Source organism: Chiloscyllium punctatum, chromosome 45, assembly GCF_047496795.1.
Source record: "Chiloscyllium punctatum isolate Juve2018m chromosome 45, sChiPun1.3, whole genome shotgun sequence".
Classification (NCBI taxonomy): Eukaryota; Metazoa; Chordata; class Chondrichthyes; order Orectolobiformes; family Hemiscylliidae; genus Chiloscyllium; species Chiloscyllium punctatum.
In genome coordinates, this window is record NC_092783.1 from 15,916,987 (window position 1) to 15,942,668 (window position 25,682).

Below are 25,682 nucleotides of genomic sequence, written 5' to 3' on the forward strand. Positions count from 1 at the left end.
GGAGCTAATATTCAACATAGCAAATCTCCCAGCTTGGGTACATCATCTGACAGAAACACGTGACGGTAGTAAACAAGGGACAAAGCTGGAAAGTGAGTCAGGGTGAGCATGATTACTTTTGCATTACTAGTTTATGACCTTCATAACTAAAGGCTTGTGGTAAGATAGCAGTCCTCAATGACATATTCTGCCACTGTTCACATCAACTAATCAACAAGAATCTGGATGTACACAAAACACCTGTTGATAAAAATGAACTTTGAAGAAAGTCCATACATGATAAAATCCATCAGATATATCTCTGGAAAAGTAGACAGTATATCAGTACTCTCAAACTTTATCAATTGCTCTCCCCTCCTATCTGTTTTATTCAATCTTATAATGGGGCTTAGTTCTTTTAATCTGTCAGCTTTCATAAGGTTTCACAAATTAACACTTTAATCTTTTACTTCACTTTGCTGCACATAACCTTTTTTTATTTCATTACAGAAAATCAAGATACCTCACCAAGCATTTCATTCTATAAAACGGAAGAATAAAATATTGAAAAAATAATTTGAACTTCTTGTTAAAATTTTTAATTCAGAATGATAAATGTTTCCAACATTATCTTCTACTTTGATGACCAAGAATCAAAGTGGAGTGGAAGAACACAAATTCCCTTACGATGTTTGACAATTTGCAAGTGCCGAGCTTTGCTGCATTTGTTAATGTGTTTTATGCTTTCTCTTAAAATATTGTTCAACAATAGCATCAAAAGATTTCAGACTGGCATAACACCAACTCTGCACTGAAGTCATACAGTTTTCACCAGTTAAACTTTGTATTCTTTTGCAGGTCTTGCCAGCATGTGAAATGGAAACAGACACAATTTGTTCAAATTTATGTTGCTCTCCATTCTCTTGTCCCACACAAGTATCTGATGGCAAAGAAGGCCCGTTTGCTGTCAATGATGTGCTTGCATTCAGTGGTGATAGCCTATGAGACAGGTAATGTTTTGGATTGCTGTTTCTAGTTGGTTGCTTTGCTAAATAATGATGTGCAGATTTCCCATCTTGGTACCAGTTTAGCAAAGAAGCCTGTCTTGCCCTTACAGGTATCCCAAGTGAAGGAACTTTGGATTTCTGCTCTTTGAATAAGGGAACTCTTATTTTTCGTTTCATTGGCACTTGAATTCTGTTGATATTTTCTTCATACAATTTATCCTTAATATCAATCCTCTTCCCTGCACTCAGATTGCTGTCTTCAGTCAAGTCTTGCCAGACTTGCTTTGGTGGTACCAGTATTTTGTCATTATTTTGGAATGCCTCCTTATTGCTGTCAGAACTTGATCTTTCTATATACAATTTGTTTTTATTGGTGTAGTCTTGCTGCAGTTTTTCTGGTGACTCAAACATGACACCCTTCGGAATAACCAGAGATCTTCGTCTTGTATTCGGGTGAATGAGCATTTTCTTGCATTTTGCCTTCTTCTGCATACATTCTTTTAGAGTTTCTGGAACTTGGATTTGCTTTAAATCATCAATTGGACTGAGGTATTGACAGATGTATACCTCACATGCCTTAGTTTTCACCACAAGGATAATAGTACAAGGTTTCAATCTGGCCACAAACTCTTGCAATTCCTGAAACGAGGAGTGATCTGAATAGGGAACCACATGTACATCTTTGTGGCAGACTCTTATTTTTCAGCTTGTGGGGATAATAGCAATTGTAGGGCACATTCGACTCCATTTGACCATGTTGAATCGGTTAATTTCATTCTGGTGTACGACTTGGATTCTTCCGGCTCCCACCTCTGAAGTGAAGACATTGCACAGTCCCAAAAGCTGAAACATCTGAAGTCTCCAAGGGCTCACCACAATCCAAGTTTTAAATATCATAGCCAGTTCTATTAATAATGATTCTTTGCCCAAGTTATATAGACCTGTAATTACAGACAGAACAACTGCTCAAATAAAATGTGCTTAAACAGGTAAAAAAAAGGAAAAAGGAAAGAAAAGCAACAAAGAAAAATGAAAAAACAAATTGTATGTATACATGTTCTTTCATATTCACCAAAATGTTCTAATAAACTCCACAATTATATAAGTGCCTTTAAGTATCGGTAACTATTGGAATGCAAGAAATATGGCAGTCTCAAACAGCAATGAGATGACGCTGAGATAAAGACAATGTGCTGGAGAAACTCAGCAAGTTTAGCAGCATCTGTGGAGAAAAAGAAAGAGTTAATGTTTTGAGTCCAGTGACCCTTTGAAGGGTAAAATGTTTTTCTCTCCACAGATGTTGCCAGACCTATTGAGGCACTTTCTGTTCTTGTTTTAGATTTCCAGCATTTGCAGTCCTTTATTTTATAATTGTAATGCTGAGATATCTGTTTTTGGTAGCATTTGATCATTATTGATGAGGAAATAGTGCACACAGAGAGACAGACAGAAAGCCAGGCGGACAGATAACACTTCACAATGCACAGCACTTCTGTGAGATCCCTCCCTAAGGTTTCAAACTAAATTAATGTGCTCAAGGTTTTGGAACTTGGCTTGAATCCATTACCTACTGACTTAGTGGCAAGAGTACTATCACTGAATATAATAAAAAGGTCTTTCCATAATGTCCAATCAAGGAAAATATTTCCTACAATCATGGATGCAATTTTTCCATTTTCTACAAATGTTTCTATTACAGTCTTTTCAATGAATTGCAAATTTGGAATCAGTGTAAATGTGTATAAATCATTTAAAATGCCAGGACTGATTGATGGCTTTGTGAGTAAAGCATCCAGTATCCTAGCCTTTGTTATTGAGTGCACAGAGTAAAAGAGCAAGAACGTTACCTTAAACTTGCATAATACATCCATTCGGCCTTAGCTGGGGTATTAAGCTCAATGCTGGATGCCAGATTTCAGGAAAGCTGGGAAAGCATTAAAGAGACACTTGAGAAAAGAAGCTCAAGAATGTTCCAGGGACGAGGAACTTCAGTTGTGTGGTCAGATTTCATAAGTTGGGACTGTGTTCTTAAAGAGAAGATTGAGAGTAGATTTGATAGATGCTTTCGAAACTATAAGGGGCCAGGACAGAAGAGAAAAGGGAAAACCGTTCCTAGTGATAGAGGATAATGAATGAGATGGCAAATTTAAGGTAATTGGCAAAGCAAGCCGTGGAGACCAGAGGAGAACTTCTTCAGACGGCAAGTAGTTAAGATCGAGAACGCACAGCACAAGGAAATGGTGGAGGCAGGTTTGATTGTGACATTCAACAAGGGACATATTATTATCTGAAAAGAACAAAATTTGGTGAGAAAGTGAGGGAATGGTTCTAAGTGCATTCTAAAAGTGATGCAATCAAAGGCCTAATGGCCTCCTCCTGCAACAATTCAGTGATTCAGTACTGAACTATTGTTTCCTGTGAGATCACCTAAAGGCTGGGAAGTATAATGTGCAAACTCATATCTTCAGAACTTGACAACTAACAAAAGATTTCATTGCAAAAAAAAACCACAAAATCTTTCCAACATTCTTCTACTTTCTGAAGTCACTAGCTGATACTAGAGAGCAACTTTAAAGATTCAGCATACCTTATAGTATCTCACTTGAGCAGTCAGTCCACGTGTGGTGGAATATATGAGATTACTTACAGTGTGGAAACAGGCCCTTCGGCCCAACAAGTCCACACCGCCCCGCCGAAGCGTAACCCACCCATACCCCTACATCTACATCTACCCCTTACCTACGGGCAATTTAGCATGGCCAATTCACCTGACCTGCACATCTTTGGACTGTGGGAGGAAACCGGAGCAAACCCACGCAGACACGGGGAGAACGTGCAAACTCCACACAGTCAGTCGCCTGAGGCGGGAATTGAACCCGGGTCTCTGACGCTGTGAGGCAGCAGTGCTAACCACTGTGCCACCGTGCCACCCATATGGAGTTGACCTTTCACTTCCATCAGAAAGAAGAACGTACGACTGTTATTTGGGGGGGGGGAAGAAGCACTGTCTTATGCAACAAAAATGAGGGTGACAGAAGGGTCCCCACACATCCCCAGTCTTCTTGGAGTAGTATCCTCTCCAGCACTCATTTGTGATTATGCACAGTTCTTCTCTATGCTTCCTGTCGGCACCAGGTCTCCACCCTGCATTGTAAGCAACCACAGCTCCTGGTCATGCATCTGACTTGAGATTGTCCAGAAGTTCGAGGAGATAGACTGTTTCCTGCCTAACCTCTGGCTCACGATTCTTGCTGCCTCCACAAAATGGAGCTCTTTGGCTATGATGATCTGGGGACACAATCTAAATTCAGTTTTCACCCAGATGTTCTCACACATATTTTCCAACAGTAACATAATCAGCTGTAGATCAGTAGCAGGAACTCTTGCTTATCCAATCCTGCCATGGCTATCTATCAAATAACTGAATAGCAAAATTTTCTTTGTGACACAGTTTTATATTATTGCTTGATACTCTCCACATGCAATTCTTTCTAAATGTATGAACAGTTATTTGCAGCTTTTAAACATTTAAATGAGCTACCATTTGGAGATTGAGGTTATCAATCCCAACAAGATGCTGTCTGTGATGTGCCAAGTCAGACACTGACCGGCCTACAGCAAACCTTTTATTTTCCAGCATGAATCACTTCTTCCACACAATCTACAATAACACTACACAGAAATCAATCTTAGTCACAGACAGGTCTGCTCCGATTTTTAAAATCTATGCTAAATTATTCTACCTTTATCTCACCTCAGCTGAAGAAAGTCAGTCAAGCCAGGAATAATTCCACAACTGGTCTCAGTGATCTCACTGACAATGCTGTCAGCTGTGGGCTGGCTCCCAGACAATGCCACAGCAGACAGTCCAGCCAGCACATGTAAACGAAACTAGCAATAAGAAGGTTCAAAACTTAGCTGAATATGGAAAAAGTATGTGAGAAAAATTATGTCTCCCTTCTGTGCCTATCCGAGTAGCACAGATATTCACGCAAAGTGGGCACCCGAATAAGCCATCAAGTTTCACCATATTCTTATATTTTATTAACACAATAACGACTCCAGGAAAGGGGCTGAGCTTTTTAAATTGAGGCAAGTAGTAGGAAAAATAAGATTTGCCATATTCTTACCAACGACTACATTGTGCTCCGGGTGAGCGTTGATTATTGCTTTGATCTCGTCAGTAGCTTCTTGACGGGAAGGCACCATGGACTCGGGGTCACAGTTTGTATTGTCTAGATACAGGAGATCTATCCTTCTTTCTGTGTTCAGTGGTGGATGGGTGAACATCACAGGTGTGTAACGGAAATCCGCTATATAAAAAATAAAACCAAAGTCTCCATCAATGTTCTCTGGCTGATTTTCAGCATTCCTTAGTTTTTGTATATTGCACATATCTCAGAGTCACAGAGTTGTCCGGCAGCAAAACAGACACTTCAGTCCAACTTGTCCGTCCTGACCAGATACCCAAAATTAATCTAGTCCCATCTGCCAGCATTTGACCCATATCTCTCTCAACACTTCCTATTCTTGACCCATCCAGATGCCTTTTAAGTATTACTATTGTACCAGCCTCCACCACTAACTCTAACAGCTCATTCCTTACACGCACCAACCTCTGCGTGAAGTTGTTGTTCCTTAGGTCACATTAAATCTTTCCCCTCTAATCTTAAACCTATGGCCTCTAGGTTTGGACTCCCCTACTCTGAGGAAAGCTATTCACTCCACCCATCCACTCTTCATGATTTTATAAACCTCTAAAAGGTCACCCCCCATCTTCCTACACTACATGGAGAATAGCCTCAGTCTACTTAGTCTCCTTCCAGAGCTCAAATCCTCCAGCCTCAGCAACATCCTTGTAAATCATTTCTACACCCTTTCAAGTTTAACAGCAGCTTTCTCACAGCAGGGAGACCAGAATTGAAAGCAGTATTCCAAACATGGCCCAACCAATGCCCTGTGTAGCCACAACATAACAACACAACTGCTATACTCAATGCACTGACCAATTAAGGCAATCGTACCAAATGCTTTCTTCACCACCCTGTCTAACAGTGACTCCACCATCAAGGGAATATGAACCTGAACGTCTTTTTGCTCAGCAACACACCCAAGGGCCCTACAAGTCATGCCCTGATATGCCTTACTAAAAGCAACACCTCACACTTACATAAATTAAACTCTATCTGCCACTCCACAGCCCATCGGATCAAGGTCCCGTTATACTCTGAGATAACCTTCTTCGCTGCCACCAATTTTAGTATCATCTGCAAACTTACTAACCATTCCTCGCTACTCACATCCAAATCATTTATATAAGTGACAAAAAGTAGTGGACCCAGCACTGATTCTTGCAGCATACTGCGGGTTACAGACCTCCAGTGTGGAAAAAGAACCCTCTACCAGTGAAGAGGGTTACCTCAGATTACAACAGGATCTGGATCAGATGGGCCAATGGGCTGAGAAGTGGCAGATGGAGTTTAATTCAAATAAATACGAGGTGCTGCATTTTGGGAAAGCAAATCTTACCAGGACTTATACACTTAATGGTAAGGTCCTAGGGAGTGTTGCTGAACAAAGAGACCTTGGAGTGCAGGTTCATAGCTCCTTGAAAGTGGAGTTGCAGGTAGATAGGATAGTGAAGAAGGCATTTGGTATGCTTTCCTTTATTGGTCAGAGTATTGAGTACAGGAGTTGGGAGGTCATGTTGCGGCTGTACAGGACATTGGTTAGGCCACTGTTGGAATATTGCATGCAATTCTGATCTCCTTCCTATCGGAAAGATGTTGTGAAACTTGAAAGGGTTCAGAAAAGATTTACAAGGATGTTGCCAGGATGGTGGATCTGAGCTACAGGGAGATGCTGAACAGGCTTGGGCTGTTTTCCCTGGAGCATTGGAGGCTGAGGGGTGACCTTATAGAGGTTTACAAAATTATGAGGGGCATGGATAGGATAAATAGACAAAGGGATCGGGGAGTCCAGAACTAGAGGGCATAGGTTTAGGGTGAGAGGGGAAAGATATAAAAGAGACCTTGGGGCAACTTTTTCACGCAGAGTGTGGTACATGTATGGAATGAGCTGCCAGAGGGTGTGGTGGAGTCTGGTACAATTGCAACATTTAAAAGGCATTTGGATGGGTATATGAATAGGAAGGGTTTGGAGGGATATGGTCCGGGTGCTGGCAGGTGGGACTAGATTGGGTTGGGATATCTGGTCAGCATAGACAGGTTGGACCGAAGGGTCTGTTTCCATGCTGTACATCTCTATGACTCTATGACTCTACCACCAACCTCCTTATCCTCCCTTCAAGCCAATTTTGTATCCAAATCACTAGCTATCCCTGGATTCTACATGACCTAACTTTGATAATACACTACCAAGCAGAACCTTGTCAAACATCTTGCTGAAGTCCATATAGACCATGTTCAATGCTCTGCCTTTGTCAATCTTCTTTGTCACTTCAAAAACTCAATTAAGTTAGTGAGACACTATTTCCCACACACAAATCCATGTTGACTACACCCTCACCAATCCTTGCCTTTCCATATACATGCAAATTCTGTTCCTCAGAATAGCTTACCAACCATTGACATCAGGCTCACCAATCTATAGGCCCGCTGGCTTTACCTTACCACTTTTCTTAAATAGTGGCATCACATTAGCCAATCTCCAGCCTTCCAGCACCTCACCTGCGGCTATCAATGATATAAATATCTCAGTAAGGAGCCCAGCAATCACTTCCCTAGCTTCCCATAAAATTATAGGATACACCTGATCAGATCCTGGGGATTTATCCACTTTTATGCCTTTTAAGATGACCAGCACCACCTCTTCTGTAATATCAACACTTTTCAAGATATCACTATTTATTTCTTCAAGTTCTCTGGCTTCCATATCCTCCTCCACAATAAAATACTGACAAAGTGCTCATTCAGTACCTCACCCATCTTCAGTGTTTCCGCACGTCAATGGCCTTGTTGATTCTTAAGGGGCTCTATTCCCACCCTAGTTACTGTTTTGCCCTTAATGTACTTGTAGGATCTCTTTGGATTCTCCTTAACTCTTTTTGCCAAAGCTTTCTCATGTCACTTTTTTGCTCTCCTGATTTCCCTCTTGAATATACTCTGACTGCCCCTAGAGTCTATCGGGATTCACTCGATCCCAGCTGTCTACACTGACTATAAGCCTCCTCCCTTTTCTTGACCAGAGCGTCAATTTCTCTAGTCATTCAGCATTCCTTACACTTACCAACTTTGCCCTTCACACGAACAGGAACATACCTACTCTGGACTCCCACGAGCACAGTTTTTAAGGCCTCCAATCTTCCAAACATCCCTTTACCTGTGAATAGCTTCTCCTTATGAGCTTTTGAAAGTTCCTGCCTACTACCCTCAAAATTGGCCTTCTACTAATTTAGAACATTAACTTTTTAATCAAGTCTATCTTTTTCCTTTATTTTAAAACTAATAGAATTATGATCACTAGTCCCAAAGTGCTCCCCTACTCAGTGACTTGCGCTGCCTTATTTCCCGAGAGAAAGTCAAGTTTTGTTCCTTCTCTCTAGGTATCCACACAGTGAATCAGAAAATGCTCTTGTACACACTTAAATTCCTCTCCATCCAAACCCCTGACACCATGGCAGTCCCAGTCTATGTCTGGAAAGTTAAAATCCCTTACAATTATAACCCTATCAAAGACTCCTTACAAATTTGCTTCTCAATTTCCTGCTGACTCTTGGGGAGCCTATAGTACAATCCCAACAGGAAGATCACCCTTCCTTATGTCTCAGTTCCACCCATATAACTCCACTGGACTTAATGTCAGGAGTATTCTCCTCAAGTACAACCCAAATGTTATAACTAACCAAAATTGCCACGCCCCCTCCTTTCTTCCTTCACCCCCCCCCCTTCATCCTTCCTTCCTCCCCCCCCCCCCCCCCCCGCTTCATCCTTCCTATAGCATCTATATCCTGGGACTTTCAGTTGCCAGTGCTGCCCTTCCCTGAGCTACATTTCTGTGACAGCAAAGGCATCCCAGTCCCATGTTCCCAACCATGGCCTGAGTTTAACCGCCTTACCTGTCCGGCTTCTTGCATTGAAGTAAATGCAACTTATCAGTCTAGCCTCATGCTCTGCCTTGCTCTTGCCTGCCCTGACTATTTGACTTGCTCCTCTTCCTATCTTTACCAGCCTTAGACTTATTTCATTTCTCATACTCTCTTTGGGTTCCATCAGCACATTCCTTTTTTGATGTCACTAGCTGTCACAGGTTAAATGAAATGCTCAGTGTGAATGTTGGTGAATAGGTGAGCAGGTATGCGGGTTACACCATGGAAATGTGTGGGCGTAGTTATCTAGGTTACCCTGAAGTTACTCATATGACTATTCCTTTGCCCAACATTTCCTGGGGAAGCACCTGGACAAATAACATTGGAACAAAACTCCAATTTTGCATACAACCTGGACAGCAGAGAAATTACCTATGAGGAGTTTAATTTTTCTGAGCAATTTCTATAGAGGTCACACTGGGTCTTCCTGATGATCCCAAAACACATCTCAGGTTGCATATCTGATCTCCACAGTAAGCCAGAGATTGAAAGGTCTGAGCCAATGTGTCCCATGTCCCTTACTTCCAGAAATGATGGAGAGGAAAGAGGTAACACCACAGATGAGGGGCTTTGGAAATAAGCACAGACAACATAAAAGGAAAGAAAGTCAAAAGGTGATCAAATAGAGGCGTTAAATATGATAAAATATTTTTACAATTCCATTATAAGCTATTTCCATGAGTTAACAAACTTGCATTAATAGGGCTCAAGTTAAAAATAACCATGCAAGAGACAAGTTTTGTTACGCACAAGGATTGCTAAAGCAAATAAAGAAATATCCTACCAAAAAGTGGTGAAAACAGGAACTATAAAAGATTTTTAAATGGATGTGGAATATTACTTTTAAAAGAAAAACTAAAACAAAACTAGGAAACATCACAGTTATCTTCAGTGAAAATATTTCACTCTATTTAGCTGTGTATCTTTTGGAAAGCAAAAAATAAAGTTACCAGCTTTCATTTTAAAGTAAATATCACCTTCCTTAAGCCTTTTCACTTAATCACACAGTCATGCACTGAGTTTTCTTTTTGGACAGTAATTGCTTGTCTTCTGTTTTTTTTTAGATTAGATTACTTACAGTGTGGAAACAGGCCCTTCGGCCCAACAAGTCCACACCGCCCCGCCGAAGCGCAACCCACCCATACCCCTAACCTAACACTACGGGCAATTTAACATGGCCAATTCACCTGACCTGCACATCTTTGGACTGTGGGAGGAAACCGGAGCACCCGGAGGAAACCCACGCAGACACGGGGAGAATGTGCAAACTCCACACAGTCAGTCGCCTGAGGCCGGGAATTGAACCCGGGTCTCTGGCGCTGTGAGGCAGCAGTGCTAACCATTGTGCCACCGTGCCGCCCACGGTGTTGTTGACTCAATTGACCAGTCATTCCAGGCTGTGAAGCAATCAAGCTCTTTGACCATAAGGGGTATCACTATCAAGCCAAATTATATCCAAAGGATCCTATCACCCTCACCTTGACCTCCCTCCACGTATTGCATTCCCAACGCCTCTCCCCCAAGTCCCTCCTCCCTACCTTTTATCTTAGCCTGCTGGACACACTTTCCTCATTCCTGAAGAAGGGCTTATGCCCGAAATGTCGATTCTCCTGCTCCTTGGATGCTGCCTGACCTGCTGCGCTTTTCCAGCAACACATTTTCAGCAAATTATATCCAAAGCCAAAATCAAACCCGGGTGAGGGTTGGGTGGGAGGGGGGGCACGGGGAGGTGCGCTGGCTTTCCCCCTATACAGCCAATGGGAAAATGTCTCTTATAAAACTCCAGCAATTTGATTGGTTGAAATCAGCTAACTGAACACAGACTGGAGCATCAAGCAAATGCCACATCACTCAGTGCATGGCCTGCTGAGCCACCAGGTGGAGCTCCTTAACCACTGAATAAAAGTAATTCCTGAATGAACAAGGAAGACGACATTTGTTAAGACAAGCTGCAGGGCATTGTAATCTGCCACAGCTAACTGGTTACTTTTTCCTTTCCATCACCTCATCAAGTTTCTGAGCAGAAAATCTGTAGTGGAAACCCTAACTTTTTGACATGGTTTCTTGCATTGACATTCCAGCAATGCTGGAAAATTTGATTCACCAAAGCCACTCAATTACTTTCAAAGCTGCGGTGATCTGAAAAAGAATGTGCGAGTAAGAACAAAGGAGAACAATACAGCACAGGAACAGGCTCTTCAGCCTTCCAAGCCTGCGCCAACACATTTTGCCCTTCCATGCTAAAACTGCCTGCACTTACTGCATCCATAGCCCTCTATTCCTTTCTTATTCACTTATTGGTCCAGGTGCTTCTTGAATGCTCTATTATGTCTGCTTCCGCCATCTCCTCTGGCAACACTTTTCAGGCACTCACCACTCTTTGAAAAACTTGCCTCGTATATCTCTTTTAAACTCCACTCCTCCCCACACCACCGCAACACCTTGAACCTGGGTCCCCTAGCAATTGATCCCACTACCCTGGGAAAATGCCTCATACTTTCCACTCTATCCATGCCATTCACAATCTTATAAACTTCTGTGAGGTCACCTCTCAAACTCCTGTGTTCCAGTGAAAACAAACCCAGTCTATCCAACCTTTCTTCTTAGTTAAAATCCCAAACCCAGTAAACACTCTGGTAAATCTTTTCTATACCCTCTCCAAAACATCCACATCTTTCTGGTTGTGTGGTGACCAGAACTGGATGCAATATTCCAAGTGTGACCTAACTAAAGCTCTAGAATTCTGCAGCATAATTTGACTATCCCTATACTCCATGGTCCTTTCAATGAAGGCAAGCATGCCATAAGCCTATTTTACCACCTTATTTATCTGCACTGCCACCTTCAATGATCTGTGGACCTGCACACTTCGATCCCTCTGCATATCAATACTCCTCAGGGTTCTGCCATTCACTGTATAAGTTCCACCCGTACTTGACCTGCCAAAAGGCATCGCCTCACGTTTGTCCGGATTAAACACCATCTGCCATTTTTCTGCCCAGGTCTCCAGTTGATCTGTATTCTACTGTATTCTCTGACAATCCTCCTCACTATCTGCAATTTCACCAATCTTTGTTTGGTCTGTAAACTTACTAATTAGACTAGCTATGCTTTCTTCCAAATCATTTACATAGATCACGAACAGCAGAGGTGCCAGCATTAATCCCTGTGGAAGACCACTAGTCACAAAACTCCATTCCAAAGAGCATCCTTCCACTGCTACCCTCGGTCCCCTATGACTAAGCCAGTTCTGTATCCAGTTTGCCAGCTCACCTCTTGTACCAGTCTGACACGAGGAACCTTGTCAAAGGCTTTATGGAAATCCATGTAGACAACATCAACCGCTTTTCCCTCAATCACCTTCATCACCTCCTCAAAAACCTCGATCAATTTAGTGAGACAAGACCACCCCTGCACAAAACCCATGCTGTCCCTCACTAAAAAGGCCTTTAGCTACTAAATGCATATAGATCTTGTCCCTGGGACTCTTTTCCAATAACTTCCCAAACACCAGTGTGTGAGACTCACAGGCCTGTAATTTCCTGGATTATCCCTGCTACCCTTCTTCAACAATGGGACTATGTTGCTATCTGAAGTAACTGTTCATCTACCTTTTATTTACGTCAATGCTATCCAGCTCCATCCTTTTCACTGTACACTCTCAAATTCTTTTCCGTCCAGCCAGCTAAGCCAAACAATTTCAAGAAAATCCATTCATGGAAACTAATTTTCCAGCCCTGCTGAGATGAATAAAAGGACTGGAATTTTCATTCTATCGTAAGGGTAATAGAGAAGTATAACAACACACCCTTGTCTTTGACCAAATTGAACAAGTCTCAAGCTAAAAGGGAGTGGCAACTTCAATATCTTGCTTGTTCGCTCCAGAAAAGGTCTACTGAAAGCTACAATTAGAATTCTAAGAAAATTCATTTTTGAAATACACGAAAGTTGAAGGTTTTTAAAGTAAAACTATCTGTAGCCATCAGATTTCAAAATAAAACTTCCTTAAAATATAAATACAGTATTTGTGCATTTTTAGGAATTTTCATTTTGTCTAACTTCAGACAGCCTCAGGAGAGAAGGCAAACAGGTTTTCAGGTCTTTCCCTAAGTTTCTTCTGCAAAATGGCAAAATAGTCGTCTCTAATTAATGATTTCCATCTCAATGTAGCTGAGATAGGAATTTTAACCAATCGAGATGGTGGCATAGTGGTTATGTTGAGGCTGTTTCCCTCGAAACATGGATTCAATTCTATCATAGTCACTGTGGGAATTACAATTAAATTAATACATCTAGAAATAAAAACCAGGCTAACAGTGATCATGAAATCATTGTCGATTGTCACAAAAGTCCATCTGGCTCACTAACAGGAGATTGGACATACAGACACGACTGCAGACCCACAGCAATACGACTGACACTGAAATGCCATTGAAGTAACTCAACAAGCCTCCGTGTTATATCAAGCAAAGTAAGAAAGGAATGAAACTGGCTGTACTCTGGAAGCAAAAATATCATTCACAGCCCTGTCAACCTTGCAAAATCCTCCTTATTGAAATGTGGGGATGTCAAGATTGGAAGAGGTGCCTCCCAGACTAGTCAAACAACAGCCTAACATAGTAACACTCACAAAATCATCTCTTACAATGTCCCAGCTCCCACCACAACTATCCCTAGTGTGGGGAGGGAATTGCCATCTTGGTAGTCCTTAACATTGATTCCAGACTCTATGGAATCTCCAGGCATCGGGTCCAACATCAACAAGGAAACCTATTGATTACCATCAATTACAGGCTACCACTATACATTCCATCCCCAATTAAATAGTACTCTTCCATCACTAGAAAAGCACCGAGGGTAGCAAGAACATGAAATGTCCTCTTGGGTGGCAGACTTCAATGTCCATTATCAGAAGTGGCTCAGAAACACTCCTACTAACCGAGCCGGCCAAAACTCAATCAGCTGAGGCTATCTTCCCTGGAGCATCCGAGGCTGAGGGGTAACCTCAGAGGTTTATAAAATCATGAAGGGCATGGGAGACAATAAACAGACAAGATCTTTCCCCTCAATTGGAGGAGTCCAGAACTGGACAGCATAGGTTTAGGGTGAGAGTGGAAAGATTTCAAAGGGACCTAAGGGGCAATGTTTTCACACAAAGGGTGGTGCATGCATGGAATGAGCTGCCAGAGGAAGTGGTGGAGGCTGATACAATTACACCATTTAAAAGGCACCTGCACGGGTGTACGAATAGGAAGGTTTAAAGGGATATGGGCCAAGTGCTGGCAAATGGAACTGGATTAATTAGGATATCTGATCAGCAAGGACAAGTTGGACCAAAGGGTCTGTTCTGTGTTGTACATCCCTAAGACTCTATGACATCTGCTGGGTTTGCCACTGATGGTGAGGGAACCTACAAAAGGGGAAGTCTCCCCAACCTGATCATCATCAATCAAGCTGTCACAGATTCACCTATCCATGACCATACTAATAGAAGGGACTACTGCATTGTCCTTGTAAAGGTAAAGTCCCAACTCACATTGAGGATACTCTGCATCATGTTGCCTGGTAACATCATCAAGTTAAATGTAATACGTTTTAAACAGATCAACAATTCAAAACTGGACAACTGTGAGGTTCTGTGGGTCATCAGCTACAGCAGAATTATTGTTAATGGAACGTGGACATCACTGGCTATGCCAGTATATATTACACTTCCCTAACGGTCCAGCTGAGAAACAGTCACAGTGTTGTGGGTCTGGAGTCACATGTGGGCCAGGTAAGGATGTCTTTTTTCCTTTCCTGAAGGACGTTGGTGAACTAAGTGGGTTTTTCTGACAATTGCCAACTGTTTAATGGTCATCAACAGACTGTTAATCCCAGATTTTGGTTAAATTGAAATCCTGCTCTCTGTCAAACAAGAAGCTTGGCCCCCAGAACATTACCTGGGTCTCTGCATTCATAGTCCAGTGATAATGCCAGTTCTTCAAGTTCGTGTCCTAAGCGCAATCATCTTCAGCTGTTTCCATCATAAAGTCAGAAATAGCATTTTCACAGATAATTGTACAATATTTAACAACATTCATGACTCCTCAGGTAAAGAAACATTCATATTTAGACAGACCTGGAGAGCATCCAGGCTTGGGTTGATCTGTGCATCACACAAAGTGCAAGTCAATAACCATCTGTAACAAGCGAGGGTCTAATCACCTTCTTTGACATTCTTCTGAAACCATCACTGTAACCCCCAATATTAATATCCAGATGGTTATCACTGACCAGAACCTGAACTGGACCAGCCATAAAAGTACTGTGGATACAATACCAGTTCAGAGACTAAATACTATGCTGCAAGTAGCTCAACTCCTGACTCTCCAAAGCCTGTCCACCTTTGACAAGGCATAAGTCAGGAGAAGAATACTCTCCACCTTCTTAGATGAGTACAGCTCCAACAACACTCAAGAAGCTCAACATCATTCATGATAAACCAGCTCCCTTGATTGGCACGGCATCCATAAACCTTCACTCCCTCCACCATCTACAGTGGCAGCCGGTGTATCATCTCTGTGTACTCACAGAGGCTCCTTGAAAAGCGTCTTTCAAACACAAGCCTCTATCTCTTCGGAGGGCAAGGGCATCAGATGCATGGGAACATAACCACCTGAAAATTCCCCACCAAGCCATACGTCATGCTTGGACTTGATGACGTCTATGACTGCTTCACCTTCACTGGGTCACAATTCTGGAACTCCTTCCCCCATAGTATTGTGGTTATACCTACATCATAAAAACTGAAGGAGTCTGATAAAGGCAGTTCATTGCCACCTTCTCCAGGGCAACAATAAATATTGGCCCGCCACTGTCACTCACATGGCACGATCAAATAAAACCAAAACTCCAAATTGTCCCTTGTGTCACATTCAGCAACATAGAATAAAGTTGACTTGAAACAGATGTATTTGTAAATAATCTACAATACAATGAATAGATCATAACATACGTTTAGAAGATATTTGTCATACCTGTGTACAGAACTGTGCCAAAATAACCTTCAAAGAGAAACATGACGGAGCCAGGGCAGTGATTGCTGTCAATCAATGTCACAGTCATCGTCTCGTTCCCAAATTCATCAAGATATAGGAGGTGGCTCTCCCCTAATTCCAATGGGTGAATCCAGATTTCATCCACCTAACAAAAAATAAATAAATAAAAACAACAAACAGGTCAAGGCAAATCATGAAATTTCACAAATGAGATCAGCTTAAGGGGGAGAACAGAACAAAAAAGTTCCATACTGGTTAAAGGGAGAGGTAGGTCATTGCAGCTGGGATGAAAAGGGCAAAACACAAGTCAGTTAGAGGCAGAAACAACACAAATAGTTTTTATTTTTGGCAGACCTAGTCCAAAGATGTAGAACACTCAAAACATAAAACAAAGGCAGAAGGGGAGAGACTGAGAAAAGAATAAGGTGACATGTAGGAGTAATAAACAGTTTAGAACTGGTTGGAGTAATTCAACAACATTTTGTAGTAATACATACACTTTGCCAAGACCAAATAGCCCAACTTTAAACAACAAAGACTCAAAGCCGATTTCAGAGTGCAGTACTGGACAGTTTCCAAACCAGTTACATTTGAGCTTCAAAACATGTGCAGGTGTTCTATAAAAGTACGCCAGTTTTGACCTATGAGGATCAAGTAACAATGATGTTACTAGCCAGCAAGTCTGAGCAATTATAGAGTTCAGGAAAACTGTAAGTTATAGCAAATGGCAAACCAGAGAGGGAAAAGGTAAAATTTGAAAAGGTTTGGAGGCTGTTATTTTGTGAAAAGGATGCAGGATCAGGCGAGGAACAGAACGTAAGAGGGAAAATTCAAAATAGTCTGAGGGAACTCAATCAATGACAGAGAACAGGGCAATCAAAAAGGCCTGTCTGATAAAGTCAGGGGATAGGATCGTGTTAAAGGAGTCAATTTGGAAATGAAATAGAAAGGGGAAAAGAATCACTTTTGGTGGAGAAGATGGAACTTGAAATTAGTAAGTGTGTTATAAGCTGTTACTGTGGTTTGGAACTTTGGAGAAAAAGAAAGTAAAAATAACAGCACTTTTAAAAGGGAGAGAAATAGACAAAGGAAGCACATGGTCAGGCAGTGCAGGGCAGACAGACAGAGAGAGAGAGAGAGAGACAGAGAGAGAGAGAGAGAGACAGAGAGAGAGAGAGAGAGAGAGACAGAGAGAGACAGAGAGAGACAGAGAGAGAGAGAGAGAGAGAGAGGCTGTTTGAATTCATGTATTGGTGGACATCGACGTGCATCTGGGAAGATTAACAAACAGTGAAATTCACAACTGATCTTGGAGGAACCTGTTTGGGAAAGGTCACAGCACAGAAACAGATAAATGCATATTTTTAAGTGTGGCCTTACAGTAAGCCTGCAGTAGTGAGTAGAATGGGATCTTTCTTGATTATATGTTTTATTGGGATATGTCTCTTGATTAAACTTAAGAATATAAGCCATAAGTATTAAGTTAACCTGGAGCAGTGTCTTGTAGTGGAATAAGATAGTACTATTTTCTAAGTCTGTAGACTGAAAGAAGCAAAAACTGCCCTCAGGACAGTGATATGCTCTTTTTGTCAGAGGTGGGAGTTAAGGGAGAGTTTGTGTTACTGAGAATTATATCTGCAATAAATGCTGTTGCTTGAGAGTCCTACCAGATCGAATGGATCGGTTGGAGAGACAGTTAGAGGCAATGAGGAATTTACATGAACAAGGGAATGTGATGGATGGCAGTTATAGGAAGGGAGAAATGTTGCAGATAACACTCACATAGATGGGTTAACTCCAGGCAAGGTAAGAGAGGTAGGCAGGTAGTGTAAGACTCTGCTGTGGCTATCCCCATTTAAAACAAGTATACTGCATTGGAAAATACAGGGGGTGATGGATTCTCAGGGGAATGTCGCATGAACAGCCAGGTTCACAGAGGCACAGACAGACATTTCTGCGGCCAGCAGTGAAAAATCAGATGGGGTGTTGTCTCCCTGGTGCCAGGATCAAGGATGTCTCAGAGAGAGTGCAGAATGTTCTCACGGAAGATGAGGGACCAGCAGGAGGTCATTGTACACACTGGAACAAATGACATAGGAAGGGAAAAGGTGAGATTCTAAAGGGAGAATATAGAAAGTTAGGCAGGAATTTAAAAAGGAGGTCCTCGAGGGTAGGAATATCTGGATTACTCCTGGTGCTACAAGCTGGGGATGATAGGAATAGGAGGACAGAGTAGATGAACGCATGGCAAAGGAGCTGGTGTATGGGAGAAAGGTTTGCATTTTTGGATCATCGGAATCTCTTCTGGGATAGAAGTGACCTGTACAAGAAGGACGTATTGCACCTGAATTGGAAAGGGACTAATATACTGGCAGGGAGATTTGCGAGAGACCCAGGGAGATAGTTAAGAAGGACATCAATCCGAGACCGGTATATTTGAGAAAAGGAGTGAGTCAAACAGTCAGGGCAGGCAGGGACAAAGCAGAGAACAAGGTAGGACTGATAAATTAAATTGCACTTATTTCAATGCAAGAGGCCTAACTGGGAAGGCAGATGAACTCAGGGCATGGTTAGGAACATGGGACTGGGATATCATAGCAATTACTGAAATGTGGCTCAGGGATTGGCAGGACTGGCAACGTAACTTTTCAGGATACAAATGTTACAAGAAGGCCAGTTTGGGAGGCAGGGAGGAGGAAGAGTGGCGTTTTTGAAAAAAAGATAGCATTACAGCTGTACTGAGGGAGGATATTCCCAGAAATACATCCAGAGAAGTTGTTTGGGTTGAACTGAGAAATAAGAAAGGGATGATCACCTTATTGGGATTGTATTATCAGACCCCCTAAAAGCGAGCAGGAAATTGAGAAACAAATTTGTAAGGAGAACTCAGTTATCTGTAAGAATAATAGGGTGGTTATCGAACATAGAACAATACAGCGCAGAACAGGCCCTTCGGCCCTCAATGTTGCGCCGATCTGTGAACTATTCGTAGCTCGTCCCCCTACACTATTACCATCATCATCCATGTGCTGATCTAAAGATTGTTTAAATCTCCCTAATGTGGCTGAGTTGACTACATTAGCAGGTAGGGCATTCCACGCCCTTACCACTCTTTTGCGTAAAGAACCTGCATCTGACATCTGTCTTAAATCTATCACCCCTCATTGTGTAGTTATGCCCTCCTTGTACAAGCTGACGTCATCATCCTAGGAAAAAGACTTTCACTGTCTACCCTCTCTAATCCTCTGATCATCTTGTGTGTCTCTATCAAATCCCCTCTTAGCCTTTTTCTTTCCAATGGGAAGAGATCCAAGTCTCTCAGTCTTTCCTCATAAGACCTTCCCTCCAGACCAGGCAACATCCTGATAAATCTCCTCTGCACCTTTTCCAATGTTTCCACATCCTTCCCGAAATATGGCGACCAGAACTGTACACATGTTTTATATAGTTACAGCATGATATTGCAGCTCCGGAACTCAATCCCTCTACAAATGAAACCTAACACACTGTATGCCTTTTTAACAGCACTATCCACCTGGGTGTCAACTTTCAGGGATCTATGTACATGGACTCCAAAGATCCCTCTGCACATCCACACTACCAAGAACCTTTCCTTTTACCCAGTACTCTACCTTCCTATTATTCTTCCCAAAGTGAATCACCTCACATTTAGCTGCATTGAACTCCATTTGCCACCTCTCAGCCCAATTCTGCAGTTTATCCAAGTCCCCCTGCAACCTGTAACATTTTTCCAAGCTGTCCACTATTCCACTGACTTTAGTGTCGTCTGCAAATTTACTAATCCATCCACCTGCGTCGAAGTCATTTATAAAAATGACAAAGAGCAGTAGCGCCAAAACAGGGTAGGGGTATGATAGGGGATTTTAAATTTCCAAACATAGACTGGGACCATAGTGTTAAGGGTTTAGATGGAGAGGAATTTGTTAAGCATTCACAAGAAAATGTTCTGATTCAATAAGTGGATGCATCGACTAGAGAAGGTGCAAAACTTGACCTACTCTTGGGAAATAAGGCAGGGCAGGTGACTGAGGTGTCAGTGGGGGAGCACTTTGGGGCCAGTGACCATAATTCTATTAGTTTTAAAATAATGATGGAAAAGGATAGACCAGATCTCACAGTTGAAGTTCTAAATTGAAGGAAGGCCACTTTTGATGGCATTAGGCAACAACTTTCCAAAACTGATTGGGGACAGATGTTCAAAGGTAAAGGGACAGCTAGAAAATGGGAAGCCTTCAGCAATGAGATAACGAGAATCCAGAGACATTATATTCCTGCCAGGGTGAAAGGGAAGGCTGGTAGATGTAGGGCATGCTGGATGACTCAAGAAATTAAGGATTTGGTTAAGAAAAGGAAGGAAGCATATGTCAGGCATAGACAGAATAGATCAAGGGAATCCTGAGAAGAGCATAAAGGCAGTAGGAGTAAACTTAAGAGGGAAATCAGGAGGGCAATAGCTTTAGCAAATAGAGTTAAGGAGAATCCAAAGGGTTTTTACAAATACATTAAGGACAAAAGGGTAATTAGGGAGAGAACAGGGCGCCTCAAAGATCAGCAAGGCAGCAGGAAATGGAGGTGCTACTAAATGAGTATTTTGCATCAGTGCTTACAGAATGTGGGGAAATAGATGGTGAGATCTTGAAAAATGTCCATATTACAGAGGAGGAAGTGCTGGATGTCTTGAAACACATAAAAGTGGATAAATCCCCAGGACCGGATCAGCTGTATCCTAGAACTCTGTGGCAAGCTAAGGAAGTGATTGCTGGGCCTCTTGCTGAGATATTTGTATCATCAATGGTCACAAGTGAGGTGCTAGAATGATTAACATGGTGCCACTGTTTAAGAAGGGTGATAAGGACACGCCAGGGAACAATTGAACAGTGAGCCTGATTTCAGTGGTGGGCAAGTTGTTGGAGGGAATCCTGAGGGACAGGATGTACATGTATTTGGAAAGGCAACGACTGATTAGGCATAGTCAACATGGCTTTGAGCATGGGAAATCATGTCTCACAAACTTGATTGAGTATTTTGAAGAAGTAACAAAGAGGATTGATGTCGGCAGAGCAGTGGACGTTATCTATATGGACTTCAGTAAGGCGTTCAACAAGGTTCCCCATGGGACCCTGGTTAGGAAGGTTCAATCTCATGGAATACAGGGAGAATGAGCCATTTGGATACAGAGCTGAAAATGTGTTGCTGGAAAAGCGCAACAGGTCAGGCAGCATCCAAGGAGCAGGGGAATCAACGTTTCTGGCATCAGCCCTTCTTCAGGCTCATGCCAGAAACGTCGATTCTCCTGCTCCTTGGATGCTGCCTGACCTGTTGCGCTTTTCCAGCAACACATTTTCAGCTCTGATCTCCAGCATCTGCAGTCCTCACTTTCTCCATTTGGATACAGAACTGGCTCAAAAGTAGAAGACAGAGGGTGGTGGTGGAGGGTTGTTTTTCAGACTGGAGGCTTGTGACCAATGGAGCACCACAAGGATCGGTGCTGGGTCCACTATTTTTCATCATTTATATCAATAATTTGGATGTGAGCATAAGAGGTATAGATAGTAAGTTTGAAGATGACCGCAAAATTGGTGCTGTAGTGGACAGTGAAGAAGGTTACCTTAGAGTACAATGGGATCTTGATCAGATGGGCCAATGGGCTGAGGAGTGGCAGATGGAGTTTAATTTAGATAAATGCAAGATGTTGCATTTTGGGAAAGCAAATCTTAGCAGGATTTATACACTTAATGGTAATGTCCTCGGGAGTGTTGCTGAACAAAGAGACCTTGGAGTGCAGATTCATAGCTCCTTGAAAGAAGAGTCTCAGGTAGATAGGACAGCGAAGAAGGTATTTGGTATGCTTTCCTTTATTGGTCAGAGTATTGAGTACAGAGGTTGGGAGGTCATGTTGCGGCTGTACAGGATATTGGTTAGGCCACTGTTGGAATATTGCATGCAATTCTGGTCTCCTTCCTATTGGAAGGATGTTGTGAAACTTGAAAGAGTTCAGAAAAGATTTACAAGGATGTTGCCAGGGTTGGAGGATTTGAGCTATAGGGAGAGGCTGAACAGGCTGGGGCCGCTTTGTCTGGAACATCAGAGGCTGAGGGGTGACCTTAAAGAGGTTTACAAAATCATGAGGGGCATGGAGAGGATAAATAGACAAAGTCTCTTCCCTGGGGTGGGGGAGTGCAGAACTAGAGGGCATAGGTTTAGGGTGAGAGGGGGAAGATATAAAGAGACTTAAGGGGCAACTTTTTCACACAGAGGGTATGTGTATGAAATGAGCTGCCAGAGGATGTGATGGAGGCTGATACAATTACAACATTTAAAAGGCATCTGGTTGGGTATATGAATAGGAAAGGTTTGGAGGGATGTGAGCTGGGTGTTGGCAGATGGGACTAGATTGGGTTGGGATATCTGGTTGGCATGGACAAGTTGGTCCGAAGAGTCTGTTCTGTGCTGTACATCTTTATGACTCTACCTCAGCGCAAAAACCGTGGATGGGCACAAAGGAGAATATTTTAAAGAGGAAAACATCCATGAGCCTTCTGCAACCTGACAAGGAAAAGTCTGAGGAGCTTGGCACGATAATGAAGGGCAACATCTTCAAAAGTGATTGTCAAAATTTCAGAAAGATCTCAGCGATCTGGAGAAAGTCTGAGAGGCTCGTGGCAATTTCAGTGTAGTGGAACAGGAAATGTAGGAAAAGAGAAATAAAGGGTTTGGGTGGAATCAGTAGGCATTTGTAATGTGATTCGCAGAAAGATGTACAATGGAACCTGAAAATGCAGAGAAAAAGCAGATGGCATCGAAGTGAGACTAGACGAACAAGGGACGTCAAGTAATAATAAACAAGGTGAATGGACAAAGAATGATTGGCACTGCAATGGCATCCTACGAAATTAAATTAGTAGCCCAGAGATCTCTGTTTACAATCAGTGTAAAATGAAATTTAATAAATATTGGCATTAGGCAACCAATAGCAAAACAAAAATTATCATAAATGACGTTGGATAGTTATAATTTTTTTTTGTTCACCTATTTTTCTAATCAACCTGTTCAGAGATGCGATTACACACCTTTGGAGGAGGTGGAACTTAAACCCAGGCCTTCTGGTTCAGGGGTAGGTGCGCTACCACTGCATCACAAGAGAACCCCCTCAGTTTTAACAATTCAACTCAACTGGGTCATTGATATCGTTCAGGTGTTGGTCCCACTTAGTCTGTGATATATGTGATTTAAATGCCATATAAAATATGTGGTTGAGTTCAACGATTTTAGGGTAACTAGGGATGGACAATAAATACTGACTGCACAGCAGCCACATCCTCAGAAGATTTCTTTTAAAATGTAGGGCAGGAGGTTGCTTGGGTCTGAGGCAGCCATTTTATACCCTACATGTGTTACTGGTGGTATGAAATATTTTCTCTTTAAACTGAATAAAGAAAATGCCCATGTCTCTTGCTAACGAATGTCACAGAAAAACTGTAAACAAGAGCTGGTAAATCTATGCTTTCTGAAATAGAAGATAAACAGATCATTTGGACAACAGCTTGTCTGTTGATCCTCTTCAGATAAACAGTCAGCTGTACTCACACTCAGAAATCACAAGCATAAACAATTTTTGAGTGAAGTACAAGAGAGGCTAATAGTGCATGTGGGATTATATCCCAGCCTGAGTTACTATCTTTATTAAAAGTCACACAACACCAGGTTATAGTCCAACAGGTTTAATTGGAAGCACACTAGCTTTCGGAGCGCCCCTCCTTCATCAGGTGATAGTGGAGGGCTCAATTCTAAGGCACAGAATTTATAGCAAAAATTTACAGTGTGATGTAACTGAAATTATACATTGAAAAATTGATTGTCTGTTAAGCCTTTCATCTGTTAGAATACAGTGATAGCTTCACTTCTTTCATGTGTAAATCACAAAACCGTTTTTTTTAATTTGCATTCTCGGGTTAGCTGTTAACAATGGGTGATAGCTAGACAATATGTTGAAGGTGTTACCCCCCCCGTGTTCTCTGTCTATGCCATGATGTTTAGATTGATTCTAATCTGAAAAGTGAGATAATAGAGTTTTACATGAATTCATGCAGTTTTTGAGCAAAGTACAATGTAACTCTGCAAGCACAAATTCACCCCACAAAATATATGTGTGCATGTGGGTCTTTATGTGTGTGTGTCTGTCTGAGTTGGGGGTTGTGAGTGTGAGAGAGAGTGTATATGTGTGTGTAGTGAGTGTGGAGTGGTCTAAGTCTCTGCGAGGATGCCTGTGAAAGTGTGGGAGTGTGAGAGTATCTGTAAGGGTCTGTCTGTCTGTCTGTCTGTCTGTCTGTCTGTCTGTCTGTCTGTCTGTCTGTCTGTCTGTCTGTCTGTCGTCTGTCTGTCTGTCTGTCTGTCTGTCTGTCTGTCTGTCGGAATGTCTGTGTGTGTGTATAGTGCAATGGTGGTCACCTGTAATGTGACATGAACCCAAGGTCCCGGCTGAGGCCCTCCCTATGGTTACTGAACTTAGCTCAGGCATCCCCTCAGAGACTCAGACCACTCTACACTCATGCACACACATGTACACTGTCTCTCACAGACACTCACAACTCCCCACCCCAGACACGCACACACACTCCCACACTCACACATGCACCCCCTCACAGACTTAAGACACTACACTCACTACACACACATACACTCTCTCTCAAACTCATAACCCCCAACCCAGACAGACACACACACACACACAGACAGACAAAGACCCACATACACACATATACGTTTGTGTGGTGAATTTGTACTTGCAGAGTTACATTGTGCTTTGCTCAAAAACTGCATGAATTCATGCAAAACTCCGTTATCTCACTTTTTAGATTAGAATCAATCTAAACATCATGGCACAGACAGAAAACACAGGGGGGTAACACCTTCAACATATTGTCTAGCTAACACCCATTGTTAACAGCTAACCTGAGAATGCAACTTTTAAAACAGAGATTTTGTGATTTACACATGAAAGAAGTGAAACTATCATGGTATTTGAACAGATGAAAAACTCAACAGACAATCAAGGTATTTTTCAATGTATAATTTCAGTTACATCACACTGTAAATTTTTGCTATAAATTCTGTGCCTTAGAATTGTGTCCTCCACTATCACCTGATGAAGGAGCGTCGCTCCGAAAGCTAGTGTGCTTCCAATTAAACCTGTTGGACTATAACCTGGTGTTGTGTGATTTTTAACTTTGTACACCCCAGTCCAACACCGGCATCTCCAAATCATGACTGCTATCTTTCTGACAGCGAAAAAATAAAACAGTGAAATCTTCACCTCTTTGGCTTCCCTGAAACTTCCAACGCAACAACTTGGCAGTTATCGGAGAGCAATATATTGGTCTGCTCCAGGTGGAGGAGAGACCTGATGTATGATCATTGTGCAAGTGGGACAGAAAGAAAAAACGGACATGGCTGCACTTCCGAACCTGCCAGAAATCAACAGCAAACGGAGTATTTGGGATCAAAGTTCCATTCATTGCTCGCTATTTG

At 42.2% G+C, this 25,682-nt stretch overlaps 1 pseudogene; it reads right to left on the reverse strand.

Moving 5' to 3' along the window:
* Window positions 1-677: 677 nt before the first annotated feature.
* LOC140467185 (5' exonuclease Apollo-like) lies at window positions 678-25,682 on the reverse strand (annotated as a pseudogene).